The sequence below is a fragment of the Microcaecilia unicolor genome, chromosome 10 (genome assembly GCF_901765095.1).
Source record: "Microcaecilia unicolor chromosome 10, aMicUni1.1, whole genome shotgun sequence".
Lineage (NCBI taxonomy): Eukaryota > Metazoa > Chordata > Amphibia > Gymnophiona > Siphonopidae > Microcaecilia > Microcaecilia unicolor.
In genome coordinates, this window is record NC_044040.1 from 213,362,604 (window position 1) to 213,377,713 (window position 15,110).

Consider the following 15,110-nt stretch of genomic DNA (forward strand, 5'->3'; position numbering starts at 1 on the left):
CACACACTCTGAGACCATTTGCAAGTGCCTTCTCCAACTGAAGAGAGAAGAAGCTGATGCAGAGACAGACTGGAGAGAGAAGGAGTTGTCACAGGGTTGATCTGCAGCTAAGAGGAACCAACTCTAAACATGCCATGGGCTTTGGGAGCAGCTAAAGAGCGGAGAAACTATCAGAGACTGTGAAGGAAAGCGTTCATCAGCTGCTGTCCCACCACGGCTCCTTGTGATCTTGGTCAAGTCACTTAACCCTCCAATGCCCTTCAGGTATAAAGTTAGGTTACGAGCTGTCCAGGGACAGGGAAATACTTGGTGTCTCTGAATGTAGCTATAACTGAAAAAGGTGTGAGCGGTATCCAAAATCCCTTCACCTTTGGTAAGGAAGTATATAAATGCTACAAATCTCAGCTGAGTTTTACAGTGCTGAGTCTCGCCCCCTCCAATGCGTTCAAAATGAATTTTCTTGTGTCAGAATAAAGAGGAATCCTTCCTTGAATATTGAGCATTTCTGTATCGTTTCTGAGAAGCCCAGAATGGAAAAGACCGTTAGGAGACAATGTTCTAAATATTTATTCTAATCTGTAAGCAGCAAAGGTCTTCCACATTCAAAAAAGACTGCATTAGAATCACAGTACCATCCAAGGGACACAGACCTGATTTTCCAAGCTCTCAAGTTCAGATGGCATCGACCCCCATCACCAACCCCGAGTGCATGTGACAAAATCTCAGGTTAACATTACAGCCTTCTCCTATGGGCTATTTTTCTCCAGTCTTGGCCTGTAAAAGAAGTCAGGTCTACTGTGATTTCAGTGTGGAATGGTAGAGGAGGTAGACAAGATTCAATTTACATAGACATCACATGAACAATACTGGTGCCAGTAGGGTTCCCGCCCCTGTTGGTCAACATTTTACAGGACCAGGACACTGCACCAGTGACTTCACAGTGAGAATCCTGAAAGGTAACTTTAAAACCATACAAGAACGTAAGACCTTTGAAGTCAGAATGATTGAATATTTTAACACCCAACAGAAAGGACTTAACAAGGATCTGGGGTTCCTAGCCCATTATAAACCATAAAGCTGTATTTCTCTGTTGATCACCCTCCCCTCACCTATCCACACCCATCCTGTTAGAATATCAATGATATGCTTTGATGTCCCCATGCATACCTCCTACCCACCCCCATCCTCCCACCCTGTCAGACTGTCATAGTAATGCTTGAATGTTTTCACTTATATACACCGTCAGCTAGCACATTTGCTTATTTCCGATCTGAGGAAGAAGGGCAACCTTCGAAAGCTAATCAAGAAATGTATTAAGTTATGTCCAATAAAAAAGGTATCATCTTATTTTCTTTTCCATGTTTTATTTTGTTTGATTTCTATTGATAAACAGTGTGGAATGGAAAACAGCAGCCAGCAAATCTTGTCAGCACCTCTGTCCACTGCGACCAGACGTCAGTATGTTCCTTTCACGCTCATTAAATCCACCAGCTGCAAACTCAGAGCTACTCAGCACCAGGGGGGGGGGGGGGGGATGCAATTTATAATGCCACAGCTAACCTCGCTGTCTAGTGTTGTTCATTTTTGCTTTGCTGAGTCATTCAAGGATGGGAGGCCAGGGAAGAACTTAAATGCTGACTCAGGACGTTCTGAGGTATGTGACAATGCCAGACTGATCAATACACATATATCACAAGAAGGAATAGAGAGTACCGTACAATGCAACAATCTCTGACAGTGCCAATAAGTACTTTCATGAAACTATGATTCTGTGAAGTGCATAAAAATGTAAATAAGAATAAGGGGGGAAACCCTCTGAAAGAAGCCCAACCACCAACCCAAATAATCGTTTTCAAAAACGAGGGTTGAGGAAAACCAACGGGCTGTTTATCTTCACTGGGGATCCCATCCTAGGAAGGCTGAACGTTGTCTGATAGTATTGGTCTCCCACGCCTTGAGACAGCTATTAACAGCGAAACTCCGGCCAAAGTCGGTGTGACGGACCGACCATCTACACGTTGCTTATTGTGCTTGAAAATTAAGTTAAGTAATTGATCACTTCTCTTTCTGGATCCATCTGAAGTCAGTTCTGTGAAGTTAGCATTTCATATTCAAAGACACAAGGGGGGTTTTTTTGGTGCCAGTGAAGATAAACAGCCCATTGATTTTTCCTCAACCCTCGTTTTTGAAAACGATTATTTGGGTTGGTGGTTGGGCTTCTTTCAGAGGCTTTTCCCCCTTATTTAAATTTTTATGCACTTCACAGAACCATAGTTTCATAAAAGTACTTATTGCCACAATTTGTCAGAGATTGTTGCATTGCACAATGCCAGACTGATCTCCATATGCCCGTCTTTCACTGGTACGTTACTTACCCACTCACAGATTACATTCTGACAGCCTCAAACCTCTGACAACACACCAGGCAATGTAAAGCTGTTGTGTCCATCAGCCCTACCATCTCATGGTCCACCAAGTGGCTTTCAACAGATTTAGGGGTCCGTGTGGCCAGACTCAGTGCTACTTGGGGTTACACAGCGCCTTTGCATCTGTTTAAGAAGAAAGATTTTCTCTGATACCTAAAAACAGAGAAAGTGCTTAGGCGCAAGGAAGGTTCTGCGGTGAGAAACGGATTTTGGATTTGGATTTTGTTCACACCCTTGTTCACACCCTTGTTCACACCCTCGCTGATCTCGTCTCATGGTTTTCAGTATCATCTTTATGCTGATGACACCCAGCTATACCTCTCCACACCTGACATCACCGTGGAGACCCAGGCCAAGGTATCGGCCTGTTTATCCGACATTGCGGCATGGATGTCCAACCGCCACCTGAAGCTGAACATGTCCAAGACCGAGCTCCTCGTCTTTCCTCCTAAACCCACTTCTCCTCTTCCTCCACTCTCTATCTCTGTTGATAACACCCTTATCCTCCCTGTCCCATCTGCCCGCAACCTCGGAGTCATTTTCGACTCCTCCCTCTCCTTCTCTGCGCATATCCAACAGACTGCCAAGACCTGTCGCTTCTTCCTCTTCAACATCAGCAAAATTCGCCCTTTCCTCTCTGAGCACACCACCAGAACTCTCGTCCACGCTCTCATTACCTCTCGCCTTGATTACTGCAACTTACTCCTCACCGGCCTCCCACTCAGCCATCTATCCCCCCTTCATTCAGTTCAGAACGCTGCTGCACGTCTTATATTCCGCCAAAACCGATATACTCATATCACCCCTCTCCTCAAATCACTTCACTGGCTTCCGATCAGTTATCGCATACAATTCAAGCTCCTCCTCCTTACCTACAAATGCACTCAGTCTGCGGCTCCTCACTACCTCTCCACCCTCATCTCCCCCTATGTTCCCGCCCGTAACCTCCGCTCACAGGACAAAGCCCTTCTCTCAGTACCCTTCTCCACCACTGCCAACTCCAGACTCCGCCCATTCTGCCTTGCCTCACCCCATGCCTGGAACAATCTTCCTTTACCCATACGCCATGCCCCCTCCCTACCCATCTTCAAATCTCTGCTTAAAACTCACCTCTTCAATGCTGCCTTCGGCGCCTAACCACTCGAGATATATAAAATACCCCAATCTATCCACCCTATCAGACTAACTGTTCACTCGTCCTCTAGATTGTTCACTTGTCTTTAGATTGTTTTCTTGTCTTTTAGATTGTAAGCTCTTTGAGCAGGGACTGTCCTTCTATGTTTAAATTGTACAGCGCTGCGTAACCCTAGTAGCGCTTTAGAAATGCTAGTTAGTAGTAGTAGTAGTATATTCAAAGACACAAGGGGGGTTTTTTTGGTGCCAGTGAAGATAAACAGCCCATTGATTTTTCCTCAACCCTCGTTTTTGAAAACGATTATTTGGGTTGGTGGTTGGGCTTCTTTCAGAGGCTTTTCCCCCTTATTTAAATTTTTATGCACTTCACAGAACCATAGTTTCATAAAAGTACTTATTGCCACAATTTGTCAGAGATTGTTGCATTGCACAATGCCAGACTGATCTCCATATGCCCGTCTTTCACTGGTACGTTACTTACCCACTCACAGATTACATTCTGACAGCCTCAAACCTCTGACAACACACCAGGCAATGTAAAGCTGTTGTGTCCATCAGCCCTACCATCTCATGGTCCACCAAGTGGCTTTCAACAGATTTAGGGGTCCGTGTGGCCAGACTCAGTGCTACTTGGGGTTACACAGCGCCTTTGCATCTGTTTAAGAAGAAAGATTTTCTCTGATACCTAAAAACAGAGAAAGTGCTTAGGCGCAAGGAAGGTTCTGCGGTGAGAAACGGATTTTGGATTTGGATTTTGTTCACACCCTTGTCAGTAGTAGCTCAAGGTGAATTACATTCAGGTACACTGGGTATTTCTCTGTCCCTGGAGGGCTCACGATCTGCCATTGTATCTGAGGCAATGGAGGGTTAAGTGACTTACCCAAGATCACAAGGAGCAGCGGTGGGATTTGAACTGGCCACCTCTGGATGTCAAGACTGGTGCTCTAACCACCGTGGAGTAGTGGGTTTTACGGCAGGAAAACAGAAGAACAGAAACCCTTGTAGACACACAAACGAAACAAATCACAATAAGGGAGACAAAAGGAAGGGCAGCGGACAATGTCCAAAATAACACCTTTACGGGAACATCCATAGACTCGACACAAGTCGTGTTTCCGCCCACAAAGGCCTTCCTCAGGAGTCTTTAGTTGGATATATGTTGATATAGAACTACGTCTGAAATGGTAAAGGTGATATCTTGCTGCTTTCCACCAAATAAACACTCCGTAAAACGTTGGATGTTCCAATAAAGGTGTTATTTTGGACATTGTCTGTTGCCCTTTCCTTTGTCACCCTTGTTGTGATTTGTTTCGTTTGTGTGTCTACACATCCTGAAAAATTGTCGATGCAGGGGTTTTGAACATTTAAGAGAACCGCTCCACACCAATCAGGATTTTGTAGACCTCAGTCATATTCCCCCCTCAGCTGTCTCTTTTCCAAGCTGAAGAGCCCTAACCTCTTTAGCCTTTCGTCATATGGGAGCAGTTCCATCCCCTCTATCGGTGTAGTCACTCTTCTTTGAACCTTTTCAAACCTTTTTTGAGATACAGCGACCGGAATTGAATGCAACAGTCATGGTCAGATTGCACCATGGAGCGATACAGAGGCATTATAATATTTTTGGTCTTATTTTGCATCCCTTTCCTAATAATTCCTAGCATCCTGTTTGCTTTTTTAGCCACCGACGTACACTGGGTAGAAGATTTCAGGATATTGTCTACAAAGGCAGCTAGGTCTTTTTCTTGAGTGCTCACTCCTAAAGTGGACCTTAGCATCAGATAACTATGATTTGGATTATTAGACTGAAAGCCCACCTCTTTAACATTGCTTTTGACTCATAACCACTCGCCTCCACCTACCCTCCCCTCTCCTCCTTCCTGTACACATTAATTGATTTGCTTACTTTATTTTTTTGTCTATTAGATTGTAAGCTCTTTGAGCAGGGACTGTCTTTCTTCTATGTTTGTGCAGCGCTGCGTACGCCTTGTAGCGCTATAGAAATGCTAAATAGTAGTAGTAGTAGTAGTACTTGTGACCTGGATTGGCCACTGTTGGAAACAGGATGCTGGGCTTCATGGACCTTCGGTCTGTCCCAGTATGGGAATACTTATGTACTTAGGATTCTGAATGGAATCTTGCTAGTCTTTGGGATTCTATATAGAATGTTGCTACACTTTGAAATTCTGCATGGAATCTTGTTATTCTTTAGAATTCTAGAATCTTGCTACTCTTTGGGGTTCTGCATGGAATGTTGCTACTATTTGGGTTTCTGCCAGGTACTTGCCCCTACGTCTTGCCTCATCCTTGGCCACCTTTAAATCTAGACTGAAAGCCCACCTCTTTAACATTGCTTTTGACTCGTAACCACTCGCCTCCACCTACCCTCCTCTCTTCCTTCCCGTTCACATTAATTGATTTGCTTACTTTATTTTTTGTCTATTAGATTGTAAGCTCTTTGAGCAGGGACTGTCTTTCTTCTATGTTTGTGCAGCGCTGCATACGCCTTGTAGCGCTATAGAAATGCTAAATAGTAGTAGTAGTAGTCTCTTGTAACCAGAGCTAATATTGTGATGTCATAATGCCTCAGGCCACCAATAAGAGCCAACCTCATCAGTGATGTCACAATGGCTTGATTGTCCTATACTTGGCTCACTTTTATTACATAGCTCTTTGAGCAGGGACTGTCTTTCTTCTATGTTTGTGCAGCGCTGCGTACGCCTTGTAGCGCTATAGAAATGCTAAATAGTAGTAGTAGTAGTCTCTTGTAACCAGAGCTAATATTGTGATGTCATAATGCCTCAGGCCACCAATAAGAGCCAACCTCATCAGTGATGTCACAATGGCTTGATTGTCCTATACTTGGCTCACTTTTATTACATAGCTCTTTGAGCAGGGACTGTCTTTCTTCTATGTTTGTGCAGCGCTGCGTATGCCTTGTAGCGCTATAGAAATGCTAAATAGTAGTAGTAGTAATGTGCATCACTTTGAATTTGTCTCTATTAAAATTCATCTGCCATTTGGATGTCCAGTCTTCCAGTTTCCTGAGGTCTTCCTGCAAATATTATTCACAATCCATGTTTTGACAACTTTGAATAGTTTTGTGTCATGACTTCTTAATTTTCTGTGGAGTCTTTCATGAGGTACTTTGTCAAAAGCCTTCTGAGAATCTAGATACACTACATCAACCAGCTCACTTTTATCCACGTGTTTATTCACGCTTTCAAAGAAATGAAGCAACCTGGTGAGGCAAGACCTCCCTTAGCTGAATCCACGCTGACGCAGTCCCATTAAACCATATTTGTCTACATGTTCTTTAATTTTATTCTTTATAATAGTTTCCGCTATTTTGCCCAGCACCGAAGTCAGGCTTACCAGTCTGTAAAATCCCGGATCACCCTACTGTCTCACACTTTAAAACAAATCAATAAAAAATGACTTTCTTCCCGTCGGAACAGCCCTGGCTGATGCATAGGGATTACTGGGGTTCTTTACCCGAAAAAAATAAATGTTAATTTTGCAACCCTAAATAATTATTCTACACTTTTCACTGCATACCCTAACTAAAGAAGGACACTCTTCTTTGCACACTGCAGTCACACTGCCCACAACAACTCAGTATCTCCAAAAGGGTGCAAAGTCCCATTAGCAAATGATGCTAACACACAAGCTGTTTTACTTGAGGCCCAACCTTAAGGGGAAGAGAAAGGGAAATGGGACTTGATATACTGCCTTTCTGAGGTTTTTGCAACTACATTCAAAGCGGTTTACATATATTCAGGTACTTATTTTGTACCAGGGGCAATGGAGGGTTAAGTGACTTGCCCAGAGTCACAAGGAGCTGCAGTGGGAATTGAACTCAGTTCCCCAGGGTCAAAGTCCACTGCACTAACCACTAGGCTACTCCTCCACTCATTCCACCAATAAGAGCCAACCTCATCAGTGATGTCACAATGGCTTGATTGCCCGATACTTGGCTCACTTCTTATATTGTGATGTCATAAGGGAAAGGGGGGAAGGGAAATGGGACTTGATATACTGCCTTTCGGAGGTTTTTGCAACTACATTCAAAGCGGTTTACATATATTCAGGTATTTATTTTGTATCAGGGGCAATGGAGGGTTTAGTGACTTGCCCACAGTCACAAGGAGCTGCAGTGGGAATTGAACTCAGTTCCCCAGGATCAAAGTCCACTGCACTAACCACTAGGCTACTCCCTTGGGACTTAATTGGGGCTAACCCGCTTAAATAAACCTGTTTCACACAGTCGCACAATTGGTTTCTGTCCCTCAGTCTTAATTACAAAACTTTCAAACAGCACACAAGTGATAAGAAATCAGTTTTCAGATATTTCTTGAACAAATCCCACACCTTTCACTTCCGACTCACTCTACCTTCACTCAGAACTTAAGCACTTGGAGAAAAACTAACTTTCAAACACTTTTAGGCTCAGAAATATATGACACAATCAGAGCTTTCTCACACATGTCTGCACTCTTCGGTGTCTTCAGCCCCTCTCCCCACTCAACTAGCCAATTAGGTCTCAGACCACAGAATATAAGGACGTTCACACATTTTTGTCGTAAATTACTCTCAAAACCCCCATAAAACCGGAGTTGTCCACTCTAATGAAATTCTGCATTGCCCCACACACATCCCCCAAGCAACAACGCCCTCTCAAAAAAAAAGTAAAAATGAAAGCTCAGAACTGGCTCAAACTAAAACCTTCTTGTTTGACCACAAAAATGATTTTTTCCAGAACCTTCAAAGTACTAGCCCACCTAAAGAAGTTCTCAGGAACCCATAACTTCCATTAGATTTCATACAAAAAATTAACCCTTTAAGCCCTGGCCCAACTTAATAAATTTCAATTGAAAACAACCAGGCAGCGAAAGGGTGACACAAAAACTGAAATTTTTCATTAATGCTTAGCTTATGTCTGTAAGCGAGCTGGATCTCAACAGGCACCCGTTTCACCGAAGTTTCACTAGGAGGTCCTGTTCATCTGTCACCTTTCGTATACAGCAAATAAACAAGCTCCATCTAGAAGGCAGCTTGTTGAGCTGTTGTATATATTTTATGGACTGTTTTCTAATATCTTAGTTCTTCACAGCCAGAAATGTCATCTAAACACCACTGGACACATCAATGCACATGCACTCAGTTAAGTTGTGTTTTTTTATACCATCCTTTTTCTAATTAGGGATGCTCTGTGTTCATCTGGGTTAGAGATTTAGCTTTGGCAGTGGCGCACCAAGGGGGGGGGCGGTGGGGGCGATCCGCCCCGGGTGCACGCCGCTGGGGGGTGCCGCAGCGCGTTCCTGCTGTGAGAGTTCGCTTACTTCTCTCTTTCGCTTCTTGTTCCGGGGCAGAGGGAGCTGCAGCGAATGAGCAAAGTTAGTAAACTCGCAGCAGGCGTGCGCTGCGGCACCCCCCCCCCCCCACACCCAGCGGCATGCACCCGGAGGGGCTCTTTCGCGGGGGGGGGTGTCTTTCGCCGGGGGGGGGGGTCCGTGCTGCATCGGGGGGGGGGCACTGCACCCGGGGGAGGGGTGCCGCCCCGGGTGTCCGCCCCCCTAGGAACGCCACTGAGCTTTGGTTCATTTTTAATACTACACCCTTTCATCAAACTTATTATCTGAGTCCCTTTTAAAAGCTTTTCCAGTTTTCTCTGTCCTTCCTGTCCCCAGTTCCTCTCACATGTCCTGTGAGAAATACTGCGCCTTAATAAAGATCAGCCTTGTTATTTTCCTCTCCCCTACAAAAGGATTTGTAAACAAAAAAATCTTTGGCAATAAAATCAAATAATGTGGGACTAAAACTACTCAACCAATAAGTCCATAGCACTTTGAAGGGTCCTTTTACTAAGGTGCCCCAAAAAATGGCCTGCGCTGTTGTAGACGCGTGTATTGAACGTGCGCAGGTCCGTTTTTCAGCGCGCCTGCAAAAATGGTCTCCTTTTTTTTTTCTGAAAATGGATGTGTAGCAAAATGAAAATTGGCACGCGACCATTTTGGGCCTAAGACCTTACCCCCACCCATTCACTTAGCCGTAAGGTCTCATGCATTAAACGGGCAGTGCGCGTACAATGCCAATTACTGCCCAATTAGCACCGTGCACCATAAAACCGGCGCGCCAGCTGGACGCGCGTACAAAATGAAATTACCGCCCGGGCCACGCAGTAGTTCTGAATTGGCACCTAGGCGCCTACACAGCTTAGTAAAAGGGTCCCTGAATGTCTACCAGAGTGCTCTGCTTCTATTATTGGGAGGACTTGAAGCCACCTTTGCTTCCAAGAACATTACCAATAGAAACATGACCAAATGTTCTTTTGCTCCAGCAGAGGGCGCTCTCACCCAACGTTCAGGCTAAACAGCCAAGATGGCAAATTCTAAAAAAAGAAAAATAAACACTCAAAGTCATCTACATGGCTTGCCCTTGCTCAAAAAGAGCGCTTCAGCATGACCCAGTGCTGTTGTGCTATATATTGTCTAATAAACTATTTTCTCTCCTGTACAGAAAACACACCTGGTAATTTGTCATCTGCTTACCTTGTTGTATATTAGCACAGCTAACTTACGTGACACCCTGACCTACCTACGCTAGTTCGGCACAACTGCCAGCATATTCCTGGAAACTGGATAGGGTGCTTTCTAATTTGCCTCTTTTGCAAGAGGGCACATGATGTACAGTCAGATTGAAAAAAAAAAAAAAGTATTTTTTTCATTACCTGCTTCCACTTGTTATATAAACTTACTAGCAGAGACCTCATTCCATTTATTTAGTTTTTAATTCCATCCTACCATAAAAGTGCTTGGGGTAGGTTACATTAAAACGTTCATAAATTACATGAAAATAAAAGTACAAACAAAATTTTCAGAGAGGTCAACCAGACTATCCACCTTATAATTGAAAGAGAAAAACGCCTAGATTTCGACCCAAATCGGGAAACAGACGTTTATCTCACAAAAACGAATAAATTGGTATAATGGAAAGCCGATTTTGGACGTTTTCAACTGCACTCCATCGTGGAAGCGTACAAAGTTGACGGGGGCATGTCGGAGGCATGGCGAAGGTGGAACTGGGGCGTGGTTATCGGCCGAGGAGAGATGGGCGCCTTTCGCCGATAATGGAAAAAACGTATGCGTTTGTAGCTAGAATTTAGGGCACTTTTCCTGGACCCTGTTTTTTCACGAATAAGGCCCCAAAAAGTGCCCTAAATGACCAGATTACCACCAGAGGGAATCGGGGATGACCTCCCCTGACTCCCCCAGTGGTCACTAACCCCCTCCCACCACAAAAAAATGATGTTTCACAACTTTTTATTTTCACCCTCAAATGTCATACCCACCTCCCTGGCAGCAGTATACAGGTCCCTGGAGCAGTTGTTAGGGGGTGCAGTGGACTTCAGGCAGGTGGACCCAGGCCCATCCCCCCCCCTACCTGTTACAATTGTGCTGCTTAATGCTTAGTCGTCCAACCCCCCCCCAACCCACTGTACCCACATGTAGGTGCCCCCCTTCACTCTTTAGGGCTATAGTAATGGTGTAGACTTGTGGGCAGTGGGTTTTGAGGGGGATTTGGGGGGCTCAACACACAAGGGAAGGGTGCTATGCACCTAGGAGCTCTTTTACCTTTTTTTTTGTTTTTGTAAAAGTGCCCCCTAGGGTGCCCGGTTGGTGTCCTGGCATGTGAGGGGGACCAGTGCACTACGAATCCTTGCCCCTCCCACGAACAAATGCCTTGGATTTCTTCGTTTTTGAGCTGGGCGCTTTCATTTTCCATTATCGCTGAAAAACAAAAATGCCCAGCTCATAAATTGTCGAATAAAACATGGACGTCTATTTTTTGCGAAAATACGGTTCGGTCCGCCCCTTCACGGACCCATTCTCGCAGATAAACGCCCATGGAGATAGACGTTTTCGTTCAATTATGCCCCTCAAAATAACCTTAAAAAAAAAAGCAGGCTGCCTATCAATCACAAGGTCTCATAGCTAATCAAATGAAAACACGATGGCAGTAAATCAAACAAACCTCTGAATGCAATGTATGGTGGTGGTGGGAGTGACTCTTCAAACACTGATACTAAAACACAGAACTCCCACTGTACTGTAAAAAGGGGAACCGATGTATCCACTTATAATGTTCACAGATGCTGTGTCAGTAGTACCCTGGGGGTGGGGGTGGGGAGCCTCAGAGTGCCAGGGTCAAAAACGCTCCCATTGGCAACATCCAGATCCTTTTGACCAATCGCTCGGTCATTATAGGGATCCACTCCTCATCACGGGCAAAAACCTCCCCAAAGTAACTAATCAACAGCACAGGATATATTGTCATTGGGAAACTTAATCAAAGGCCAGTCCTTGGATGAGAGTAAACAGAAGTGTCTTTAAGCGTTTTCCTGTTGAAGTTTCACTGGCAAAGAAATGAAGAGAAACCAAGTGGCATGTAGGTATTGTGAGCATAGTAGAATGTGTGAAAAGCCACTGTGTAGTGTGTTGTCCATACACTCTTTGGGTTACTGAGGTGTGTGGGCTTGTTTCACTTCTTTCCCAACTACCAGTGTTGTGTAATAACTTATTAACCCCCCTCCCCCTTTTACAGTAATGCCGACACAGCCCATTCAAAGTGAATGGGCTATGTTGATGTTGCTTTGTAAAAGGGGGTGGAGGGTAAGTAAATATAACTAATTATTGTACTTAAATAAATCTTTTGTCACTTTTACTTGTAAAGAAGTACAGGAAACATTTATTATTTTTTACTTTTACTGAATAAATAATTTCACCAGTTTTCACTACTTGTATTCAGTTGCATCTGATGCTTGCAATTAAAAGTAAAAGCCAGAAGTAAGGTGTAAATGATGATCCTCAGGAGCTTAGCCTAGAATAGGTGGCAGAGCTGGTGGTTGGGAGGTGGGGCTAGTGCTGGGCAGACTTATACGGTCTGTGCCAGGGCTGGTGGTTGGGAGGCGGGACTAGTGCTGGGCAGACATATACGGTCTATGCTGGGGCTGGTGGTTGGGAGGCGGGACTAGTGCTGGGCAGACTTATACGGTCTATGCTGGGGCTGGTGGTTGGGAGGCGGGACTAGTGCTGGGCAGACTTATACGGTATGTACCGGGGCTGGTGGTTGGGCGGCGGAGATACTGCTGGGCAGACTTATACGGTCTGTGCCAGAGCCGGTGGTGGGAGGCAGGGATAGTGCTGGGCAGACTTATACGGTCTGTGCCAGAGCCAGTGGTGGGAGGCGGGGATAGTGCTGGGCAGACTTATACGGTCTGTGCCGGGGCTGGTGGTTGGGAGGTGGGACTAGTGCTGGGCAGACTTATACGGTATGTACCGGGGCTGGTGGTTGGGCGGCAGGGATACTGCTGGGCAGACTTATACGGTCTGTGCCAGAGCTGGTGGTGGGAGGCGGGACTGGTAGTTGGGAGGCAAGGATAGTGCTGGGCAGACTTATACAGTCTGTGCCAGAGCCGGTGGTGGGAGGCAAGGATAGTGCTGGGCAGACTTATACGGTCTGTGCCGGGGCTGGTGGTTGGGAGGCGGGACTAGTGCTGGGCAGACTTATACGGTATGTGCCAGAGCCAGTGGTGGGAGGCGGGGATAGTGCTGGGCAGACTTATACGGTCTGTGCCGGGGCTGGTGGTTGGGAGGCGGGACTAGTGCTGGGCAGACTTATATGGTATGTACCGGGGCTGGTGGTTGGGCGGCGGGGATACTGCTGGGCAGACTTATACGGTCTGTGCCAGAGCTGGTGGTGGGAGGCGGGACTGGTAGTTGGGAGGCGAGGATAGTGCTGGGCAGACTTATACAGTCTGTGCCAGAGCTGGTGGTGGGAGGCGGGGTTGGTGGTTGGGAGGCGGGGATAGGGCTGGCCAGACTTATACAGTCTGTGCCCTGAAGAGGACAGTACAAATAAAAAAGTAGCACATATGAATTTATCTTCTTGGGCAGACTGGATGGACCGTGCAGGTCTTTTTCTGTCGTCTTCTACTATGTTACTATCCACCTTATAATTGAAAGAGAAAAACGCCTAGATTTCGACCCAAATCGGGAGATAGACGTTTATCTCACAAAAACGAATAAATCGGTATAATGGAAAGCCGATTTTGGACGTTTTCAACTGCACTCCATCGCGGAAGCGTACAAAGTTGACCGTACATACTAGAAAAAATGTATAACTCATTTTGTAGTTAAGAGTGAAATAATTTTTTTATATATATGTATCTTTTTTTCTGAATTTTAAGTTCCTTTTTCATTTCCATTCTCCATCTTTGCATATATAGACCCAAGAGAATTTTGTTTTATCTTTCACCTTGGAGCATATACTTCAAGCCGCACTCTCCGAGGTATTTTATAATCCATTATTTCACTCTTAACTACAAAATGAGTTATACATTTTTTCTAGTATGTATGGTTATTTTATTATATTTATGTGCTAATTTGTCACACTTTATGTTTGTTGTGATAAATATATAAGGTTTTTTTAAGGTTGTTCAATATTTAATTTCAATATATGTTCATTACAGATGTACAAATGTTTTTTTCAACTATAACTTTTAATTTTTATTTCTGTTACAGATACATTATATAATTTTTTAATTTTTTATTTCTAATTCTTTTTCTGTTTTGGTCTTAACCCATACATATACACAATGTTAAATGTTAATACAGATTAATTTGTTACTCAATGTATAATCCATGCGTTCTAACCATTTACACTTGATAAAATATTCAAAAAACGTTTTTCACACACTTCTTACATATAATTTAAATTTATGCTTTTAGATTTAGTTGTCGCTAATTTTTTTTGTCTGTTTGTTTGTTTATGATGTATACTATGCTACTGTTTGTCACTAGTTACATTATCCATTTCGTTCAGGACATATTTGTAACAAATTGTTTTATTTGTCTCATTGTTTTAATCAGGTTTTAAAGACCCCTGAGGCAGGCCTTTTGGGCCGAAACATGGCCGTGTCGGGTCATTGTTTTGAAATTTTCGTCATTTTTTATGTGAATAAACATATTTGGTATCCTCATTCAATTTCCTCACTTATAAAATACAACACAATATAAAGTATCTTAAAGACATTATTACAGCATATAGATACCTTATTGAGAAAGTAAGAAGGGAGTTATACCTTCTTGATATATACAAAAAAAAAATTCTCACACGTGTATGAGGTTGGATGGAGCAAAGGATAAGGTTGATTCAGACATTTTTAAATATTGAATTAGTTTATTGATTATATTGTGAAGAGAGCACGGGTGTGTATTTTGTTCACACATAAATTAAAAATTGTGGAGAAGTTCCATGATCGAGAAGCTTGTCCACCCTTAGAGATATAAATCACTTCAGTGTAGTCTTGCTTAGGTGAGTTTATACTCGGAGAATTTTCCATCCTATATAATAAAAGGCACCACCAACATTCTGAAGCTGACTGCGTGGCTGAGGCATTCCTGCTCTCTGTATCCATCTCCTGAATTGACATCACATACTTCCGGGTTCGTCACAAGCAGAAGTGACCAACCACACGAGGTTTCTCGGCTT